This window comes from Lolium rigidum, chromosome 1 (assembly GCF_022539505.1).
Source record: "Lolium rigidum isolate FL_2022 chromosome 1, APGP_CSIRO_Lrig_0.1, whole genome shotgun sequence".
NCBI lineage: Eukaryota > Viridiplantae > Streptophyta > Magnoliopsida > Poales > Poaceae > Lolium > Lolium rigidum.
This window is the reverse complement of record NC_061508.1, coordinates 149314103-149320885: the sequence shown is the minus strand read 5'-3', so window position 1 is coordinate 149320885 and position 6783 is coordinate 149314103.

Below are 6783 nucleotides of genomic sequence, written 5' to 3'. Positions count from 1 at the left end.
ACGAAGGAAATACCAGAGACCAAATATAGCTCAAGAAAGTCAAAGACTGAAGGAGATTAACAATACCAAAATCAAAGACTAATAGAATGATTCCTTTCATGGAACCTAAAGAACCCAAAATAGTTATAGGTATTAACGATAAACCATGATTGGATGAACTAAATGAGTCTAATCCATTCTTAGGAAAATAAACCATCACGACCATTTCCATGGTAAGTACCTTACAAAGTACCATTATTGCAGTTTTGGTAGTAAGGGAAAACAAAGACCTATTCACCAATTAGGAGTATGTTATCAAATTAGTCTTCAGTTAAGACTAGCAACAACAGAAGAAGTCCCAATCCTTGAATCTTCAATGAGAAAGAAAACAAGATTATGATATTGAAAGAAATCAAATAATTAAAGTTAGAAGCCATGGCTCAGAGACGGGTATTATTAGATTCCAGAGAAAAACCATAGAACTGGAGTAAGAAACTAATGTTCAGAGACAAACCCTAATGGATTCCAGGAAGAATCTGGACAAGGGATGTATTCAGTTATATCCAGTAAGATCACCACGGAGTTCGAGAGAAGTCGTAGTCTGCACAAGTCAGATCCACACTCCGGAAACGTGAGAGAGTTCAAACTTCGAGGACGAAGTTTAGTTTAAGGGGTAGAGACTGTAATATCCCAGGTATTGGGGTTACAAAAATAGAGGAAACAGATGTGTGCATTGCATTCATGCATAGAAAATCTGGGGAATTTTCGCGCTTTTGTTTAAAAACTGTCAAAGTGATCGAGATTTCTCTTGCATCGGTGGAATTGAGTTAGTCATCGATGTGAGTGCGACAAATTTCGACATGACATTTGTGAATTCATGTGTTTTTGGGAGAACCAATTTGAATTCAATCAAATATGGATAATATGAATTCAAATAGAAATTGAATCGAATTTGAATTCCAAACTACAACAAGAAATACAATGTGTAAAAGTAAACACATTTGATAATTCCAAAAGAATAAGTAATTTAAACTTTACTACAAATATCATTACCAATTATTTACAAGTCACATAAATATAAATAGAGAATGATTAAAAAAGGAAAATAAAAGAAGACCTAAATCTAAATCTTCTCGATCTTCCAATCTTCTTATTCTTTATCTGCAAAACAAACAACAAAGAAAAAGGAAATTGATGGGTGAATATTAAAATGTTGCCATCATCCATGATGAGGCATTTTAATGTTGGAATCTAGCTAATGGGAGTCAAGAACTAATCTTGATCCCCAAATAGTGATTAGAGGGAGGAATATTTTTCTTAGGCAATAACAGGGACAAATAGAATACACTTGGATCAGGAGAGGCAACACCGATCACGAGACAAACATGAGTAATTGAAGGCAACAAAGGACTAGAGGCAGCACCAAATCTAATTTATCCTTAGGCAACAATATTATTTCCCTCTAATCTAGCAAGAATCCTCTAAAAGCCCACAAGGTTATTTATTTGAATCAGTATTGACATGGAGAAGTCAATATGATTCTAGTCCATATATTAGAAGCCACTTGCTAATTAAGCAAAGTCTTAATTAACATAATAGTCACACTTGATCTTATTAAGCTCACATATATTATACACTTGGCAGTACCAAAAATAAAAGGCAGCACTAGATAAGCACAAGCCAACCGTATGCCTTGCACTATGAGGCAAAGAAGATCAGGTTGGATACACACGAGCAGACACAGATCACTAGAAACAGGACACACACAAGGCAGCACGATCCTTGCATGCACATCATGTCTTGTCACTTCCCCAAGCAAACCCCAGCACTACAAAAGCAAAGCGAGTAGCCAACCGCATCACACTTTGCTCACATTCACCTTAGTCACCAGCAGCCCAGCTAGCCATCGTTTGCACTAGCAAAAATCCACTCAAATATCAAGAACAACATCAATAGATCCTCTTGCCAGCCTTGTGCATGATCTACCAAGCAAGATCACATCCACCGTCATAAACAAACACCACCGATGATTTCTTAGAAGAAATAGGAAACAAATCAAGAATCTAGGAGGAGCAGGCTGACCACAAGAAGAATATCAAACCACTACCAGAAGATCAAACTTCTTTACAACAACGAAGTTAAATGAGCAATCACTTTAATAAAGCATCAGTTCACTGGCATATCTATTCCAGATCATCTTTGCACCTGGATATAAGTATAAGCATTTACAGTAGCTTGTTTGGGGTAGTTTTTTGTTTTACATCATATGATCATAGCTATGATCAAAGCCTATCTAAATCACTACACAAATACCTGCAGTACCAAATCATGCTAAGCATATTGTTACTCCATGCACACTCTTATGAGGCACCACAGAGGAACATAGATCTAGCATATGGCACAGACATTTATGCAAGTGAAATAAATAGGAATCAAGCATAAACTATAAAGTCATCAGTTCCGTTGTGAGATAGATTTTTCCCTCGGCTTGGCATAGAGATGCTATGCAAATTCATCACGAGAGAATTTTAAAGACCACCAACGATGACTCGTTCTTATCTAAAAATCGATGCCTCAGCCTTTGCATCATTGGCCGGATCTAAGATATCAAGAAAAGAACTGCTCTTATCGGTTTAATAATCCAACTAATACATCCGAGAAAGAAGCTGGACATAATCACCTTGCACCATCAACACATAATCATAAGCCCCGACCAGGTATGCACATGATCTACGGATTCCATAACAGCCAAGCCACTAGAGATGCATATAAGCTCACAAGTAAAACTAGTCCGATAGAAATGTCCAAGCATCTACTTAGTACCGAGCATCCGCCGATATTTATTCCAACCCATGAAAACAATAAGATGATCAAGGAATCATCTCAATCCGATAATAAGAGCATTATAAGCATACCCATAAGCTCACAAGAAACCATCAAGTAAACCATCCGAGTGGTAGCCACAAGTACTTATGTTTTGATGTTTACACTTAAATAAAGCACCACTCGCCCCAACAATCTCAAGCCAAGGCTTGTGCATTTATAAACGAGGCTATAACTAAAATCCTTGGATCGTCGGTCTAAACATACTCAAATTTTGTCGATAATAGCAACGTCGGGACAATTATATCTAGTAGGTAACTAGTCGGAGGAACCACAAGCGGTTTGATACCAAGTTAAAGCCTACAACCAACATATATGTAACTTAATCTTAAGCCAACAAATTTGAATTCCTATGTAAGCTATTCCAAAGTTCAATAATGAAGTTAATCGTACTTAACTTCAGTTTCGACGATAATAGCAAAACTACAAAGCACACATGCCATGTATGATAGAACCATCCGACTCGAGACATCACATAATGCAGCAAACCAGCAACATCTCACAGTATTCTCTTTAGTAGATGTATCTGTTCATCCGTTAGAGTATCTATTCACACATACAACGAGCAGCTAGAGTCTAGCAATGATTCATTCCTTTAGCACAACCACATCGGGAGTGCTTAATCATCACACCTGTTCATACCTACCTACATATCCAGGAAACCACCATACCACTAGTTTGCATAAACGCCATGATTCCATCTCATGTATCAGAACACACCAACCATGAAAATAGCAAGGTGATTAGGAGACCATTAGTGCAACTACGGTCACATAGAATCCCAACCTGTAGACAAGTCATCGACACATCACCATACGGGAGTAGGGGAGAACTGGGATTATACCGGGAGGAGGCAGCGTAGTAAAAACAACACTAAGTGGTCGAGGTTGTCGACGAGGTGGACCAGGAGCTCGGGGGAGGTCGTCGAGGAGGTGCAGACCGAGCCACGGGAACGCGCCAGCACCCGCATCGGCCAGACGAACCACAGCTGGGGTCCCGTGTCCGCACGCGTGTAGGCACTATGGGCGTCATGGCGGCGCGAGTAGGTGGAGAAGGTCGTCGGAGCCACGCCGACAGCCGACGCTGTCAGAAGAGGCCGCCGGCGGCTGAGCTAAGACAGGGGTTAGGGTTAGCCGCGGGAGCTCGCAAGGGTGCGGGTGGGCGCCATCGTGCATGCCAAACGGAGGCGGATAACAAGGCGGAGTATCGCCGGCAACAAGCTGTGGCGGGTGTGGCCGGCGACAGCCGAAATCGAGGCGGCGGTGGGCGCATCGCCAGGTGGTGGTCGCAAGCGAGAAGGGGAATCGAGAGGGGGTCGCGTTCATGTTCCAGATAGGGGAATGAGAGACATGAGGCCGTGAGGGGATCAAGTATCCTGGCCTCGTACGTATACGTGTACGTGTGCGTAACCGAACCAGGTGTGCGTGTGTGCTACTAGGCCCATTGAACTCTAATCAAACTGATAATCCATTAGATTGTACGTATCATTTAATTAGCCCATTTTGCTCCAGCTAAGTTAACTAGTCTATTTTTAGTACCATATAAAAAAATATATAATAAACTTTTGAAATACAAACATATATTAAACAACAAATATAAGTTGATTTCTAAATTCCAAAAATACCATAGTCAAGCTATAAATTAGTATTAAAACTTTGAACCAAGTCAACCATTAAATTAAAGCCATATAGAATTTTCATTCAATTTTCATAATTTATATTTAAATTTCTTTGTTAATCCTATTAATTTGAATTCTTAAAAAAATAGAAATACTATTTCAAACTTAATCATGTAATAAATATTGTGAAAATAATTTAAACATGATAAATAAGAGTGTTTATTTTAATTCATAAAAATCTATTAATTCCATAAAACTCAAGCATAAAGGTTAACTATTCTTAAATCATATTCTAGTTCCAAATTACATTTGTAAGGAATATTTTACTTAAAAAATATAAATTAAATCTAGGATACTTTTGATATTCTTATACCTTAAAAATAAGTTATTAAACCTAAATATGATATGGATTGATATAACATAACTATTAACAACAATAATCGCAACCATGTGTGGTAATGGCAATTTACTTGATTTATTTTTAATGATCATGCTCAACTTAGGTATACACAAGTACTAAAAAGATCTTCAATGGTTACTTTCATATGTTATCTCTAATAACCTCTTAGGGATTAATTGAGAATAATAGTAAACCCTATAATCAATTAACTCTTATTTGAAATATTTACTATTCATCAAGAATTATGTTTTCCAAAAGTTATTCATTTAAAGTATATGATAAGTAATCATTAACCATGTCATATAGTACTAAAACTAACCACTATTCATTACATGTTAGGATTATACCAAATATTATTGTGGTGTGCTAGTAATGTTATTATTGTGATTTATTACATTGGTTGTTTATGATACCAAGTTAATCAAAACCTTAATAAGAACCTTGCTTGCGAACCATCTCTAAAAGTGCAACACACCCTAAAGAAATCCTTACAACTCACTAATCCAAAATCATCGGGGTTAGGTCACGCTTAAAGCGATTGCATCTCATACTTATGCATTATTGCATCCTTACCAATCTTTTAAACATCGTCCTTACCGGACGATGATGCTATTTCAGAATCTGGAGTTATTGTGTATCGAAGACCTTTTCTGCATAATCTTGCAGTCAAGAAAGGCAAGTTCATCACTTGCTCATGTCATTTGAGTATCTTTATCAAATTACTTGCAAAGTACTATGATTATCACTATTGCATAAAAACCAAAACCACTATTTTCATAACTATGAATATGACTATGTGGTAGGCAATGGAACCATGGATTGTGTTGATATGGTGGAGGTTCCATTGCAAGGGTTTATATCCATCTAGGATTAAACAACAAATGTCGTCCAGTGATTCTTGTGCCGTAATACCCGTGTTAACCATAAGATCCGGAGTGGGACGGAATAGTCAATTGTATTTCCACCTCTTGTACATCAACGGATGCGCTTTACCGTAGACCCTTGATCCAAGAGAGGACAAGTGGTACCCTTGATCCAAGAGAGGACAAGTGGTAGGGTGGGGGTCCCGATGAAGTCCCCACGGTTATTGCGGTCTATGATGGGTTGCAGCTGCCGGCGAAGGAGTTCATGGTAGAGACCTGAACTGTTGTCGTGGTCGGGGGCCGTCCTTAATTGGTATAAGAGCACCGGCGAGGACCCAGGGTCGGAGTTTGCAGCAAAGGGTGGGTGTATGAGGTAGCGGAGGAATATGATTGGCTATGACCTTATACCGGGCCTCACACCAAAGGAAGTGTGAACGGGTAACGTGCTCGGTTGGCACCAAGGTTAAGATCTCTTATGGGTAAAGCAACACACCTCTGCAGAGTGTAATGAATCGTGACCTGTCACTCCCTGTTCCGGGATTTGGAACTGCGAACGCTGCCGGAAAGGAACTCCATGAAGTTCTAGTAAACCGGTGAAGGTCGACGGACATAGTTCTTCCGAATAAAAGCAACCTTTTGAAGAAATGGTTATCAAAACCTGCATTGGTATTAGACTTTGTGGTCTAATGTTGTAGCTAGTGCATTATAACACTTCTTTCCTATAATGAACTTGTTGAGTACGCTCGTACTCATCCCACTCTTAAATCCCCGCTTAGATATGGAGGCCATGAAGGAGGATCTCCGGTTCAACTCGAAGACCGAGGAGACAACAACTACTTCAAGAGACGAAATCTGCCGGAAGAGTCATATACCACATCCACCATGGAGAAAACCTAGATTAAGAAGTAGAAGGGAACTAGCTTCCTAAACCTAGCTCCTATTTAGCTAGAATCTATTCATAGCCTCTGTAGCTAGTTAAATACTCTACAAATAGAGTTCGTGTTAGGATTAGACTACGAGTCGTTCTCCTGGAGTTTATT